This window comes from Triticum aestivum, chromosome 3D (assembly GCF_018294505.1).
Source record: "Triticum aestivum cultivar Chinese Spring chromosome 3D, IWGSC CS RefSeq v2.1, whole genome shotgun sequence".
NCBI lineage: Eukaryota > Viridiplantae > Streptophyta > Magnoliopsida > Poales > Poaceae > Triticum > Triticum aestivum.
Window position 1 is genome coordinate 256,185,900 of NC_057802.1, and position 15,589 is coordinate 256,201,488.

Genomic DNA, 15,589 nt, shown 5'->3' on the forward strand with positions numbered 1-15,589 from the left:
TCCATTTCACGCAGGAGGAAACCTCCTCGATTTCGACCTTGAGAAGGGTTCATATCAAAAGTTGAGACAGGCTCAGGGCTACTAATGGTGTACTGTACCGAGGGTGGCCCGTCGACCAGGAAGCCTATCAATGGGCCGGCCTTAGGGCCCAGGTGGCTTGGCAGCGGCCGGGGGCCATTCGTTTCAAAGGAAGCCCTGACTTTCGGATAATCACCATCATGGCGTGCAAGCCAAGGTCCCCTCGACCAACTTAGAGGTGAGGTCGGTTTGGAAACCTATAAACCCTAGCCCGCATTCCCTTTATACAGCGAGGCTAGGGGTAGATTGAACCATTGAGGGACATCTGATCAATAGCATATACCTCGGTATCTATCACCAGCTCCAAGTTGTACCCCCCTCACACGAGGCATTTCCACCATCAATGAAAAAACAAAATAGGATTAGGATATTACCTCGACCATGAGGGCCCGAACCTAGGTAAAACCCATGTGTTTGATCCCCTCTGGTACATCCAATCGTGCTCTCCACCCTACAGGACACTGGCGGTTTTCGGTATTGTCATAACCCATCATATGTGCTTCGTAAGGCAAAGGATGGGTATGTTTACGCTAAATTTGTTGGTCCTTGAGATTCTATGTTGTTTCGGTTACTAAGACCCTTATGACTAGCATTCAAGGACCCATTACACAATGGGTACCTAAAGTCAAGACCTGTTTGTGTGTATGATGGATCCTTCAATGGAAGAAAATGGATAATCGATAGTGGTTGCACTAATGATATGACTGGAGAGTGACTTGTGTGTGGACTTCCTTACGCTATGAAGCAATATTCAATAGTCTTTGATGATAATGGAAGAGGAAAGGTACTTGGATTGGGGTAAAGTGGCAATAACTAATGATATACGGAGTATCCCTTAAGAATGACATGCTTGTCCAATCCCTTCATAACAATTTGCTTTCCGTTCTTCAATTGTCTTATGTCGGTGATATAATATTTGGTCTTGTGTGAAGTCATATTATCAAAGTGGCATTTGTTAAACATGTCTAGACAACCTTTACATGATTGATTTCTCAAAAGAAAGAAGTCCACTTGAGTCTATGGAGTTCTTACTCCTTTTTGCCAAATTAGGAATTGTCTATTACGGGTCTTCGGAATGCTCGTGAGATAATCACCATTACTGCTTGGTATTTATGGTGGGAGAAGTGTAAATTAGTTTATGAAGAGACAATTCAAGATGTTGATCAGATTACTATGGAGATTCATGCTCTAATGGCTAACTATGTAGATGCATCCATAAAAAGAGGGGGTTGGATTCACCCAACTCTAGGTTTTGTTAAACTTAATGTTGATGCATCTATGGATGAAGATTTGCTTAGGAGTATAGTTAGAGCTGTCCCGAGGGACAATAAAGGCAAACTTATTGCGGGGGAAAGTAGAAAAATGATTGGTGCACAAATGTCCTAACGGCTGAAGCTACGGCACTCAGCTTTGTCTATCCCTTGTGAAAAGATGAGCCTCACATGTGTGTTCCACCGCCGCCGCCGAGATATGGTGAGGAATGAGTGGGAGTCGCGTGCGGTGTGCGTATGGGTGCGAAAGGAAAAACATGTGACGACTAGGGTTGGGTATGAGGGGAAAGGAATAGGCGTTGGTGGACTATTTGTTGGGCTGCACCTCCACTTCTTTGGTCCTAGCCGCAGGCCACACGGCCCACAGACGCAAAATATTCCAGTCAATGTGCATGTTCTAGACATTTTTAGGCTGGGCCAGGCTAATTTTGGGCTGAAAACTAAAGCCTGAGCCTGGCCTGAATGTTACTTCGGGCTGTCGAGCCCAGCCCGAGGTGCAAGCCCGGCCCGGGCCGGGTCATTGGGTCACGCTGCCCATGACCAGGTTTAGGCGGGGTGCAATCAACATGTTATTAACTGCGATAATTTGGAGGTCATTGACACATAAACAATGGAGGACAATTGTAGCGACCCGGCCCGAATGGATCAAGTCTCTGTGCTTAAGTGTCATCCCTGGATCGGTATGCTGACACACACAGTACTCGAGGATTTATAACAGAGGTAAATCACATGTATAAAGTAACGTAAATACTATTACCTCAATCCAAATAGCGGAAGTAACAACAAGGTTGTGGATTCCCATCAACACCAACGGCAAAGTTGAGTGTAGAAATTATAACCCTAACGTATCTCTTACTCGTCATCAGAATCCTGCAACATGAGACGTTGCAGCCATATAGGTCAGTACATTGAATGTACTGGCAATTTCACACTGTAGAGCAATGCTGAATAATGGCTATCACTACATGCATATTTGGCTGGTGGAGGCTCTAAGTTTAAGTTTTGCATAAAGCTAATTTTTTCCTACAACAAAGGAATATATTTTATTTAACTACAAAGTTTGATGAAAATATTGAGAAGGTTCCTCCAACTCAATCCCAAAATAATAGTTATAACCCAACAACTTATTTAAGTAACATGATGGGATAAATCAAATAATTCAAATACCAGATACTCAAGATGTCCATAACCGGGGACACGTCTAATCATGATAAGTTTGTACACTCTACAGAGGTTTGCTCACTTTTCCCCACAAGACTCGATCTCCTCCATTGTATTTCTCGCACTGCATGATGTTCGAGAAACGGATGACCTAGACACAGTCTTTCCGAAGAGGTCCCCTTAACCGATAGATAGGCCGGTACACCTACAATCCCCTACATCTGCTAGCCCATCATGGAAAGGATTCCCACAACTTACTCAACTATGCCAGAGCCCATAATGGCTTGTGGCTGCACACAGAAGTTTCTAGCATGAATAATCTTATGATCCCTTTGAGCCTGGGTGGCATTCCATAGGGTGATCACACGGGTACTCCGGGATCCCCTTGGGCAAGCACTGGGTTCTCCAGGTGCCCGGGAAAACCACTGGGTGCTCCAGGGTGCCCCAACCAATCCACCCAGATGTCGATTAAAGTAGCCACCTTAAGTTAAACCTTAGTTAACAATAACTCTCACATCTTTCATGAATTCTCTCAAAACCAAACCACGTCTACGAGCATAGCATAGCAGTATAAGCATAACGTAGTAACACCCAAGGTTTGAATGTAAGGCAGTAGGTTCCTACCTCATCAACTACTTCCCAATACCCACATGTTATCATTCCTACTCATGCAATGTTTGGGGATAAGACTAATGCATAAAAACTGGGTAATGAAGGGATGTGATCAAAGTGTGAACTTGCCTTGTACTGTTGATGAAGATGATTCGCACTCGTAACTCCTGATAGTTCTACTCGTCACACTCTGTTCAATCTATCGTAAGCAAGCAATAGTAACCACACATAAGCAATCATGCAAAAGAATCGAAGAAAAGATCTCGAAAAACTTTGAAAACAAACAATTAACTCTTGCAACAGAAAACAATTTCTAACAGTACCAAAATTAAGTGAATTTGGCCTTATCAGAAAGTTTAGGTCAAGAGCTTCAATTAGCAAAAAGAATCAATTATATCGGAGTTATAGAACTCGAGTTATGAACAAAAAAAGTTTGAATATGAATCTAAACAAATTTTGAAATTTGAAAATTTCAAAAGTTGATATGACAGGTTCACTGGATAGGTGAAAACAAGACGAAACTATAGGCGCTGGTTTCATCTAATTTAGATGAACGAGTAGAAAGTTATGGCTATTTGAAAATTAAGGGCCAAGCTGTTTTACGGAAGAAAATAGCTATGGCTAAAAGAATATTAGGTCTAATGTATAAATACAGAGACTAAATGATATTTTAATTATTCTACCGTATTAGTCTAGAAATAATAAACTACGGAAGTATAAAAAAACAGAGAAAGATATCTTTATAAGGTAGAGAAAAGACAACTTTGGAGAGAGGAGACAACTTCCAGAAGTCCCGCCGATGAGGGACAAATATTTTTTTAATGAATCTAGTCAAACCAAAATATTGATTTAATCCGAATCGGATGATTTTTGAAGGCTCTATAGGTCTATATTTATAGGTGGAAAAGATGTTTAGGGTCAAAGGCTAGACAACGTAGGACTAAATATATATGTACGCAGATGAAATTTGAAAAAGATCATGCGCATGGGCTAAAAGTTCGGCCCGGCCGCGCGCTGTAGTGTTTTTTTAAGAAAAAGAAATATTTCTGAAAATAATATTTTCTTTCTCCAAGCATAACCGAAAAATAAATAAAAAGAGTTACGGGCCTGTTTGCTGACTATGTTGCGCACGTGGACGACGGATAGTTATAGGCCGCACATGCAGTTTGTTTTTTTCTAAAAAAAGAAACGAAAAAGGAAAAACTAAATAACGAAATTAAAAATAAATTTTTGTATAGGCATATTATATATCAAAATTTTCATAAAAATATTTTCTACAGCATGAACATTTTTTCAGGGGCAAATAAAATACACAGAAATTTAAATAAAGCAAACACTGCTACTGGTTTATTTAAAAACCAAATAAAAATATTTTAAAATACCAAAATAAGTTCAAATTTATCTCTCTCCATTTTTCTATTGTAGGGGATCATTTTACACTATTTTCCATATATTAATTTTTGGAGAAAAATAATTTGAATAAAACCGAATAACTCCAAATTGAAAATAATTTCAGAGGGACTTTAAATTTGACTCTTTTAAACTTCCAACTCATATTTCATACGATTTGAAGAAGTCATTTTATCTTCTCTCATGAAAATCATTGAGTTGCATAAAGTTTCCGAATTTGAAATATTTCCAAATGGAATTCAAATCTTTTCAAAACCCTTTTTCATTTAATTAAATGGAAGAAGTCATATCATCTTCACTCTAGGGTTTTGTGATGAAATGAATTTGAATTCATGGAGATTATAAATGCAAGGTGAAAGTTTGGGAAAGTCATTTCACTCCCTCTCCTTCAACTTTCAAAAGTTTTACATTTCACTCAATTTCACACAAGCAACCACACCACAATCAAACAAACAATCAAAACTATTTATTTAATATAACACTCCAAAATTTAGAATTTTGGGATGTTACAAACCTACCACCCTTAAAATGAATCTCGCCCTCGAGATTCAGAGAGGCTAGCAAGAAATAGGTTAGGTTCGGGGTCTTCTCAAAATCCATTGATCGTCACAGGGGGTCTGGGGTGCTACCACCCTTAGAAACATGGCTATGGTTCCATCAAAACTCATATACTCCATCCTTATTCATGACAGTGTTGGTCATCTCAGATTCTCGGGAAAATTCCTTCTCTGGCTCTTCCGGTAGTGGTATAACCTTTTTCCTCAATTCCTGTGTCCTTGGTAAGGTTCTTCCAGGACTGGGTCTTCTTATCTGACGGGTCTGGCGCCAATACTAAACAACTATCGATATCTCATGGTGGTCAACAATTTATGGTTTCTCCTGCAGGAAATGGGTCTGGTTGAACCTCACCGTATAACCTACGGTTGGCAACAGCTGCCTTGTACAAGGGAAAAAATTGTCATGCCATTCTAAGGTTTAAACAAGGTTTTGGTTGTCGTCACTCTACTATAGGTAAGTCACTCAGATTTACCATCCCATATAGCAAGGCGAATAATAAGAGTAAGTCGGTATGGTGATCAATCCATCCCGCACCCAAATCATTACCTTGTACATGGTTTAGCGAATCTCGCATTCTAACACTCGGTCATCCTCACAAGCATTGCAGAATTTCTCTTGTCGACGAACCAAGTTCGGATAAATCCATTGATTCTGCAAGCCAAACAAACATCTATCGTACCTTCACAACTCTCAGGTTTGCGTTGTTCCTATAAGATCCGTCTGTTGATAAAGGCATATCCTCTTTCAGGGTTTTTCCTTCAGCAAGAGTGTGCTTGCTTCTTGGCAGGTCCTGGAGCCTGTGGGTTATGGCCCATCTCATCACTTGCAAACCTTGAAATCATCATCGGGGCCAACTGATCATTATCCCAACATCCAGCTTCCTAGCATTCTTAAATCCATCCAATTGTACTGTCTCTCTTCCTTCTATTGGTACCAAACTAAGACGTGATTACTCAGACTCATCATGGAGTTACAATTGCTCCATATTACCAACATTCTACCTCCTTTATATCCAATAGTACTTCATCCCTTCATACTCTTGGGGTATCCCACATATCGAGATAAAACTTATACTTACTTTGTCCGAAGTCCACTTCGTGGGATATCCTTATCTTTTCCAGGGGTCAAATCTCCTCGCAGGGAACTACCACCCTTGAAATACACAAATTCATTCATATACCATATTTCTCATATCCTCGAAAATGGTCAAAATCTTTCTTCATAGAGTAACTACTCACAAAATCCAAATCAGTACCAACGATGCTAACTTTGTTGATTCTCAAATTATTACAATCTCCTGCATTTTCCACTACATGCCTCAACTCAACCCTGAATATAAAAAGAAATGTTCCCATTACTACTACTATATTTCTTTTGTTGCAAATTCAACTATTTAGCACAAGCCTCCTTCTCATTGGGACAATCTCTGGCAAAGTGCCCTACTTCAATACAGCGGAAACATATTACTTCTGACAAGTCTCATGGTTTCCTTGTGATTACATAGCCCCCTTGGGTCCTCGGCTTCCTTTTTGGGCAACCGCTAAAGTAGTGCCCTGAATCTCTGCACCTAAAACATATGATATGACGCAGGTCCTTCTTGGAATCCAATCTATTTCTCTTCCTGGACTTTTCCGTACCAATCAGGACTTCTATCTCCTGTGGGTCATACTCTACTTCCATTGTCGGGAATGCTATTAGATCCCCATTCAAACAATTCTGGGAGATGTGTCCTTCTTCTCCACATGAATAGCATGAGTTGGTGCAGGGTTTAATTATGTCTTCTTCGGGTGTGTCCTCCACCTTTTCCTTCATCACAGGTTCTTCTAAAATTTCCATGAGGGATCCTTTCATTGCTTCTTTCTTCTGCTGGATGGTTCTTTGTACCATGGGGTAAATGTGACACTGGGCAGGGTAGTGGGTAGTCCCTTCACACAAGAAACAAGTAATCTGCCTAGTTGGGCATTCTTCATCTGGGTGACTTCCTTCACAATTAGGGCATTCATCCTTGTGTTCTTTATGATTGTGTCCTATTTCTCCACAAAGCTTGCATGCACAAGGTTGCTTCATATCATTTCCATAAGGCTTCAACTTCTGGGACACAAGCCGAGACTTTAGTAGAGTCAACTTAAATTCTTCCCAAGTGGTTACTCTTTGCCATCCATTGATGGATTGGTACATCCTCCACCAAGTAGCAGCACCTCTTTCAAAACATTGAAGAGCATGTTGGGCCATATCCTTTCCGGCTATAGTGTTATTCTTCATATGTTCTTCCATGTTCTGAATCCATCGTTCTGTCTCCAATTGAGTTATCGGTCCCGGAAATGTGAGTTCATCTACATTCATCCTCTATTGGGTCCATGGGTTTTTGGGTGAGATAAGAGAGATAGAGAGGGATACACACAATACAAAAAATAGTTTTGAAAAGACGGATTTTATTTTGTGGCTGTCGGAAAAACATCAAACAAATGACAGCTCACAATCGTCGCATCTAACGTAAGGATATAACAGGGGTTTGGTCTTCTAAAGGTCAATAAATCCTCAAAATCACCAAACTCTTCAAGTCATGTTCATGTCTCCGATGGCTTCTTCCGATCGTGCTTGTCCTTCTCAAGTTCTTTTGCCAGATCATCTCTGTTGACGCGAAGTCTCTCGTGACGTCCTTTAATATTTCTGGAGTTGCGTTCCAAACTTCTGGGTTTCAACATCCTTGGCATGAACCATGGTCCTACTGTCCTTCAGTTCCTAACGAATATCCGGTATCTCGAGGTTTTGCTCCTCCAGCTTGGCTACTTTCAGCTTCTAGGTCCCGAGTTCTTCACGAAATACTTTCTGTCAAATACGACTTCCTGCAGGTTGTGACGCCCCCGATTCAATCGTACACTAATCATGCACGCAAACGTGTACGATCAAGATCAGGGACTCGCGGGAAGATATCACAACACAACTCTAAAAACATAAATAAGTCATACAAGCATCATAATACAAGCCAGGGGCCTCGAGGGCTCGAATACAAGTGCTCGATCATAGACGAGTCAACGGAAGCAACAATATCTGAGTACAGACATAAGTTAAACAAGTTGCCATAAGATGGCTAGCACAAACTGGGATACAGATCGGAAGAGGCGCAGGCCTCCTGCCTGGGATCCTCCTAAACTACTCCTGGTCGTCGTCAGCGGCCTGAACGTAGTAGTAGGCACCTCCAGTGTAGTAGGAGTCGTCGTCGACGGTGGCGTCTGGCTCCTGGGCTCCAGCATCTGGTTGCGACAACCAGGAAGATAGGAAAGGGGAAAAGGGGGAGAAAAGCAACCATGAGTACTCATCCAAAGTACTCGCAAGCAAGGAGCTACACTACATATGCATGGGTATATGTGTAAAGGGCCATATCGGTGGACTGAACTGCAGAATGCCAGAATAAGAGGGGGATAGCTAATCCTGTCGAAGACTACGCTTTTGGCCACCTCCATCTTGCAGCATGTAGAAGAGAGTAGATGGTAAGTTCACCAAGTAGCATCGCATAACACAATCCTACCTGGCGATCCCCTCCTCGTCGCCCTGTTAGAGAGCGATCACCGGGTTATATCTGGCACTTGGAAGGGTGTGTTTTATTAAGTATCCGGTTCTAGTTGTCATAAGGTCAAGGTACAACTCCGGGTCGTCCTGTTACCGAAGATCACAGCTATTCGAATAGATAAACTTCCCTGTAGGGGTGCACCACATAACCCAACACGCTCAATCCCATTTGGCCGGACACACTTTCCTGGGTCATGCCCGGCATCGGAAGATCAACACGTCGCAGCCCTGCCTAGGCACAACAGAGAGGTCAGCACGCCGGTCTAAATCCTATGGCACAGGGGTCTGGGCCCATCGCCCATTGCACACCTGCACGTTGTAAGGGCGGCCAGAAGCAGAACTAGCCCCCTTAATACAAGAGCAGGCTTACGTTCCAATCCGGCGCGCGCCGCTCAGTTGCTGACGTCATGAAGGCTTCGGCTGATAACACGACGTCGAGTGCCCATAACTGTTCCCGCGTAGTTGATTAGTGCGTATAGACCAAATGGCCAGACTCAGATCAAACACCAAAAACTCGTTAAGCGTGTTATTTTAAAGTAACCGCGGACGCCGATCAGGGCCAGGCCCACCTCTCTCCTAGGTGGTCTCAACCTGCCCTGTCGCTCCGCCTCAAAGTAACAGTTGGGGGCCGTCGGGAACCCAGGCCCACCTCTACCGGGATGGAGCCACCTGCCCCTTCAGCCCCCATCTCTGAACAGTATCATAAGTAATGTAACAGTATAAAGTATATAGCATATGCCCGTGATCACCTCCCGAAGTGATCACGGCCCAGTAGTATAGCATGGCAGACGGACAAGAGTGTAGGGCCACTGATGGAACACTAGCATCCTATACTATGTAGTAGGATAGCAGGTAAGGATAACAACTATAGCAACAATGACAGGCTATGCATCAGAATAGGATTAACCGAAAGCAGTAACATGCTACACTACTCTAATGCAAGCAGTAGAGAGAAGGAATAGGCAATATATGGTGATCAGGGGGGCTTGCCTGGAAGCTCAGCCGAGAAGGAGGGGTCATCAACACCGTAGTCGAACTGGGGGTCGCCGGCAGTCTCAGGGTCTACCGGAAAGAAGTAACGGAGGGGGAACACAATAAATAATAGAGCAATCAAAGCAACACAAGGCATAACATGGCAATACGCGGTGCTAGGGGTGACCTAACACGGTAGTAAATGATACTGGTGAAAGGGGGAAACATCCAGGAAAGTATTCCCGGTGTTTCGCGTTTTCGGACAGTCGAACCAGAGGTGGATTGTTGCATGTTCGCTATGCCAGGGACGTGTGGCGAATGAACGGACTGTGTATTCGGATTCGTCTCATTTTTCTGAGCAACTTTCATGTATAAAACTTTTTCATCCGAGCTACGGTTATTTTTCTATGTATTATCAAAGTTTTAATCATTTCTCAAATATTCTTAATTCGAATTTAAAAAGCAACATTACTTTTGTCACCTAGTACACCTCTAGTCATAGTCTATTACATGTGGGGACAGGGGGTAGTCATCAGTTGACTAGTCAAGGTTGACTAGTCAACAGGGTCAATGTGGGGCCCATATGTCAATGACACCGATTTTACATTTTCCTTTAATTGGATAATTAGAGGTGGGGGGCCACATGTCATAGGCTAGCATATAACCTAAACAATTATTATATAACCTAACTAATCTAGATTAGCCTAAACTAATTAACACATGGCCGGCCACCCACACAGAACACACACGCGCACACACGGCCATAGCAAAGCAATGAGTAGCAGCAGAAGTAAGAGGAGCGGTCGCGGCTAAATAGCATCAGCGATGGCAACAGCTAAGTGAGCAGCGATAGCACCGGCAAGCAGCAGTGCAGCCGCAAAAAGCATAGCAGCAGCAGCTAGCAAAGCAAAGCAGCGAGCAGCAGTACAGAGGAGCAGCGGCACAACTGCAACAGCACTAAGCAGAGCAGGGGTCGTGGGCGGTTGGCCGCGACGAACAGCGGCACTAGCGGGCAGGAGCGGCAGTGACGGACGGGCACGCGCGGGCGGGGCAAGTTGCAGCGGCGTCCCACAGCGAGCGGGAGCGGCTGTAGCGGAGTCGGCACGGGGGCGCGCCTGGTCATGGCAAGGCGCTGGCGGGCGGAGCCTCGGGCAGTGGATGGGGCGCGGCCTAGCGCGGGATGCAGCAGGGGCGAGGCTCGGGCGAACGCGGCGTGCAGAGGCACTAGGTAGCAGCTGCAGCAGAGAGCAGACGCGCGCACATCGACGTGGCCAAGGAAGAACTCGGGGACAGCGGTCGCGACTACGTCGATGACGGAGAAGGGAAGAAGGGGAAGACTAGCAGGGAGCAGGCGATCTATCGGAGAGGTGGAGGAGGGGCGAAACCTCACCAACGTTGCTGAGAAGGCCCGGGGAGGACTTGCTGGAGCGGTCGACGACGACGGCCAGCGGACGAAGACGAGGAATACGGGGCCGATCCAGCGATGTTGTGGATTCCGGCTCGCGTTCTTGAGCGTAGACGAAGCAGAGGAGCTTGTCGGAGATGTCAGACGCGGTCTCGGTCGGTGGGGACGACGGGGAGCACGTGGGCGAGGGGATCCATGGCGTCGGTGGCTCGACGATGCGTGAGGAAGAATATGGCGGCGCGAGGGGGGAGTGATAAGGTTATGGCGCCCTAGGGTTCAAGGGGAGGGGCGTCGGGGACTTGTAGGGGAGGGGGGGCCGGGGATGGTTGCCACCGCGGCCATGGCACCGTGGATGGCTGCCACCGCCCCCCTCCTGTTCCTGTAGCGAGTAGAAAGGGATTGTAGGGGTGGGCTGGGCCTCCCCAGCCACTTGGGTCAATGCCCGGTAGATTAGGTTCTATTTCTTTTATTAGTATTTTCCCTTTTATCTTTTCAGCTTTTGTTTTTCTCCTTGTTTGCATTTTTTAATTAGATAGCAAAACGTTTCTTTTGCCCATCATATTTGGCAAATAATTCAACGACAATATTCTGGAGTGGCTCGCAAAGTTTGGGGACATTTAGAAAACTTTAAATATTTTTAGAAAATGAAAAGTTCAAGTGATTTGCTGTTGATCCACTTAATTAATTCTCAGGGGCATTTTGGGGAATCCAAATGAGGTTGACTTCTACATGATAAATACTTAGGGATTGTTTGCAAAATTATGAACTGTTTTGTTTGCACTTTTGAAAATGTAAAATTTGACTTGCATTACAAAGTGAATTTTGAATTTGATTTTTGACAAGTGGCAACTTGCAAAGTAATTATGATGGCATGGCCACCATTAGGGGGCGATTACTGTAGTTGAACTACCGGGGTGTTACAAATCTCCTCCACTACAAGAAATCTCGTCCCGAGATTTTAGAGGTGGAGTAAGGGGGAAAGTTCTGGTTACGAAATTCTACGGATCTTCTCGGTCTTGTTTGCTCTTCTCGAAGAGGTAGATCCATTACATTGACGTCTTCTTCTCTCTGCTCCAGGTCATCATGGTGAAGTCGTCCTTTTCTTTGGAAACTACAACGTACTTACGAATCGGTAAGGGACAGCTCGGCTATGACAGAATGCTTATGAGGGAAACAAATTGGGGTTAACCCGTGAATGAGCATAAGAGTATCTCTCGAGTTGAACATATAAAATACAACGAGAATAAGGTATGAAGGTACAATAAGAAATTCCAAGCGGATAGATAGTTGCTCGAAGTCTAAACCAGAGTGAGAAAGGGGTTCAGAGCAGCGAGAGTAAGTATTGCGTCTGATACCAGAATAGAGCACTAGGAAGGTGGCCCGTGAATTAAACACTAAGCCAAGCGTGAGGAATAACCATTAGAAACAGGGTTGTACAGGAGAGTCAGGTTTCGATCCTGTGGAACTGTGGGTTATGGGCCCACCATGTGGGTTAAAAGTAGGAAGGACGGAGACGTCTTGCGTGATCATGTAAGCAAGGCATGTCAGAGGATAGCCTGTCATTTTTGTCGGTAACAACATCGGTACCAAGGGCGAGGGACGAAGAGAACCATTTTCCTGCTCGTTGAACGAGGCGGACCATTAGGCAAAGTTCTCGTCCATCGGTGGCTACCGAAATGCCATCAACAATAGTAACAGGGTCTTACTGACAGAGTTGCACAACCGAGGTGTTTACATAAGCAGGGAAATATTAGTGCTTATATCATATAGATCACAAGAAAGGTTAAACAAAACAATGGGAAGGAAAATGTGATCATCAAATTAAACAGAAAAAATGGAAAGGAAAATGTGTTTAAACACATATTTCAAGGGTATATCCTTCCCAAGGACAAGCAGATCATGATATCCATGACAGGATAAAAAGTAGAAAACTCTTTAGGTAGGGGAGAGAAATTTCATGACATTACCTATACAGCGGTGTTTGGATAATTGAGCAGGAAATATTTAGCGTTGGGCTTCAAATGTTCTTACTGATGATAGGAGTACCATATACATGCTTCGAGATAGCATTGACATAGTCTTCAAGCAAAGGTCGGACTTTGCATACACAAAGGATTCATCAGGAACAACTTATAAAATAAGTCTTACGATTTCCTCATGGAAGAATCGCTGAGCTTGCTAAAAAGGAAACTATAACAATAGGTCCTCCGGCCAGGTGTGCTAGGCATGACATCATCTTACCTGGTCATATAAAGACCAATGTTATAACTCTTGGATATATGTTCCAACCATCATATCTGACCGAGATTCAGATCTGATTGGTGTCAGGATACCTCAAACTCAGGATGCTCGAGGAGAGAAGATGCGACACAAATTGACGAGATGATATCGAAGATTCTTGGGAAATGAACTATGGAAGCGAGTTCCAAAACAAGAGTTCATCATTAAACCAAGGAGAGGATGAGGAGGTGGCTGATGGTCTCAGCGACAATTCATCGAGATTTCCAACAAGATGGATTTCCACAATTATGTGAACAAGGAGATAACATTTGTCAGATCAAATGATATAATGAGGTATGTTCGAGGAAAACATACACAGTTAAACATTGCTTGAAAGGTGCACCCGAAATATGGGCTTAGGTAGCATGATAAATGTTAGAATGGTGATTCGATAACCAATGGTCTGAGAATGAAATATCGACCATTAACTTCGAAGCAATAGGGTTGCTAGAAGTTTTTGAAGTTGCACATCATAGTTCGATTGTCGGTTTCCGGTTAGGAACAACACGGGGACCAAGGAATGAACGGATATGGAAGAAGTATCACCTGTATCAAGAATTGTTAAGAGGTGGTGAAATTATCACGACATTCTTGACATAAAAGATAGTAATACTCCAAGGTAAATAAGAACAAATGCTGGATAGCAAGGATCTCAACGTATAACACAAAACACGAACAAGTTTGTGTTGGAGAAAGGCAAGAATGTTGTCGATGATAACACAATCATCGAGGGGCAACGATGGTATTTCCCATCATGAATTTGATTGATATTCTGGAAGAGCTCAGAATGTTGATGATGATCATGACACAATTGTCGAGAGATATCAGGAAGGTGTAATCGATTGACGATGACATCAAGTCAAAGGAATGATGAAGCAAGAGGTTATTGGAACCATGGTTACAACACAAACTCGAAATCAAGCTTGTTGTTTAAGGTGAAAGGGTATGACGAGGAAGATCGACGTAAGCTTAGCTATCATCGCAGATTGTGCTCCCGAAAGAAGGACCAGATAGCACAGTTAAAATTAGCACTATCATGATAGCCGATCAGGCTAGGATTGACATGCTCGAGTTCAAACCCGTAAGCAATGATGATTAATAGGAGTTGTCAAATCGTAGTGCGGACTCGAATCAGTTATCGGTGTCCTTGAGTGGTTATCAACTCAGAACCCAGGAAAAATTGGAAGCAGTGAGAATAATACTTGATGAAGAACTCATAAGAAGTTATGTAGTTCTTGATATTATCAAGGTACCAGAGGGTAATACTCGAAGGTTGAGCAGAATCGAGGTTGGGCAGGCATATTGATCTGCAGAAGACAAGCAATTTAACTTGTCCGAGAAATGGGATCAAAGAAAAAAACAATCATGGTCGGAACCACGGTTGCAAAGGACCAAGCATAGATACAAGAAGAACTTATAACAAGGGGATTATCATTACTACAAGAAGCTTCCATGATAAGTTCTGTATCGGGTCCATGGGCATGAACACAGAGTTCAAGGTCGACTCCCACTTCCTCAATGCATAACCTTCCGTTCACCTCTCGTATTTCGAAAATGACATTAGTTTTTGAAAGTTTTACCTGGTGCAATACCAGATAAGTATGACCCGTGAAATCTTTCGGGTTCTCACTGATTAGGGAAGGCGTTGGTTCAACCCATCGGGGCATCTTAGGAACATATACCACAAACTTCGGAGTAAATAATACAACCTCGAAAGTAGAGTATGATTATCAAAGCAGAGGATACAAATAACCAAAGGTGTTATATACCCATGGAAATGCTCACAAGGTTTTTGAATATGAAGGATATTGTCGGATAAAATCCAACAAAGGATCTGGTGGTCCATAAGGGATCTGATGTGAGTATCGGTACTCAACCAGAGGAAGAAAGAATGCAAGGAGATCAGATTATAGAAACAACTAACTAACTCAAAGCTCAAATGCAAAGGAATTATGAATTCCAAGATAAGATATCAGAAGCAATGCTCTGATTAGGGATGGATAAGTTGAATAGCCTTAGGGGTACAATCGATGGCAATTTGGTTGGTCGAGATCCAGCTCATGTTTAAAATGGCATCTGAGCCGAAAGGATGAATAATAGGATATGATTGAGGATTGCGAGCATTTGCAACTTATTGAATCAATGGACTCAAAATGATAATGACAAGGGATGCCAATAATTATTACTAGACTTATGGGATTAACCATGATGCAAGCAAGGAAGAATTCCAAGAACAATAGGATGCTCAGGAGTTTCGGAAGATCGAATGGTA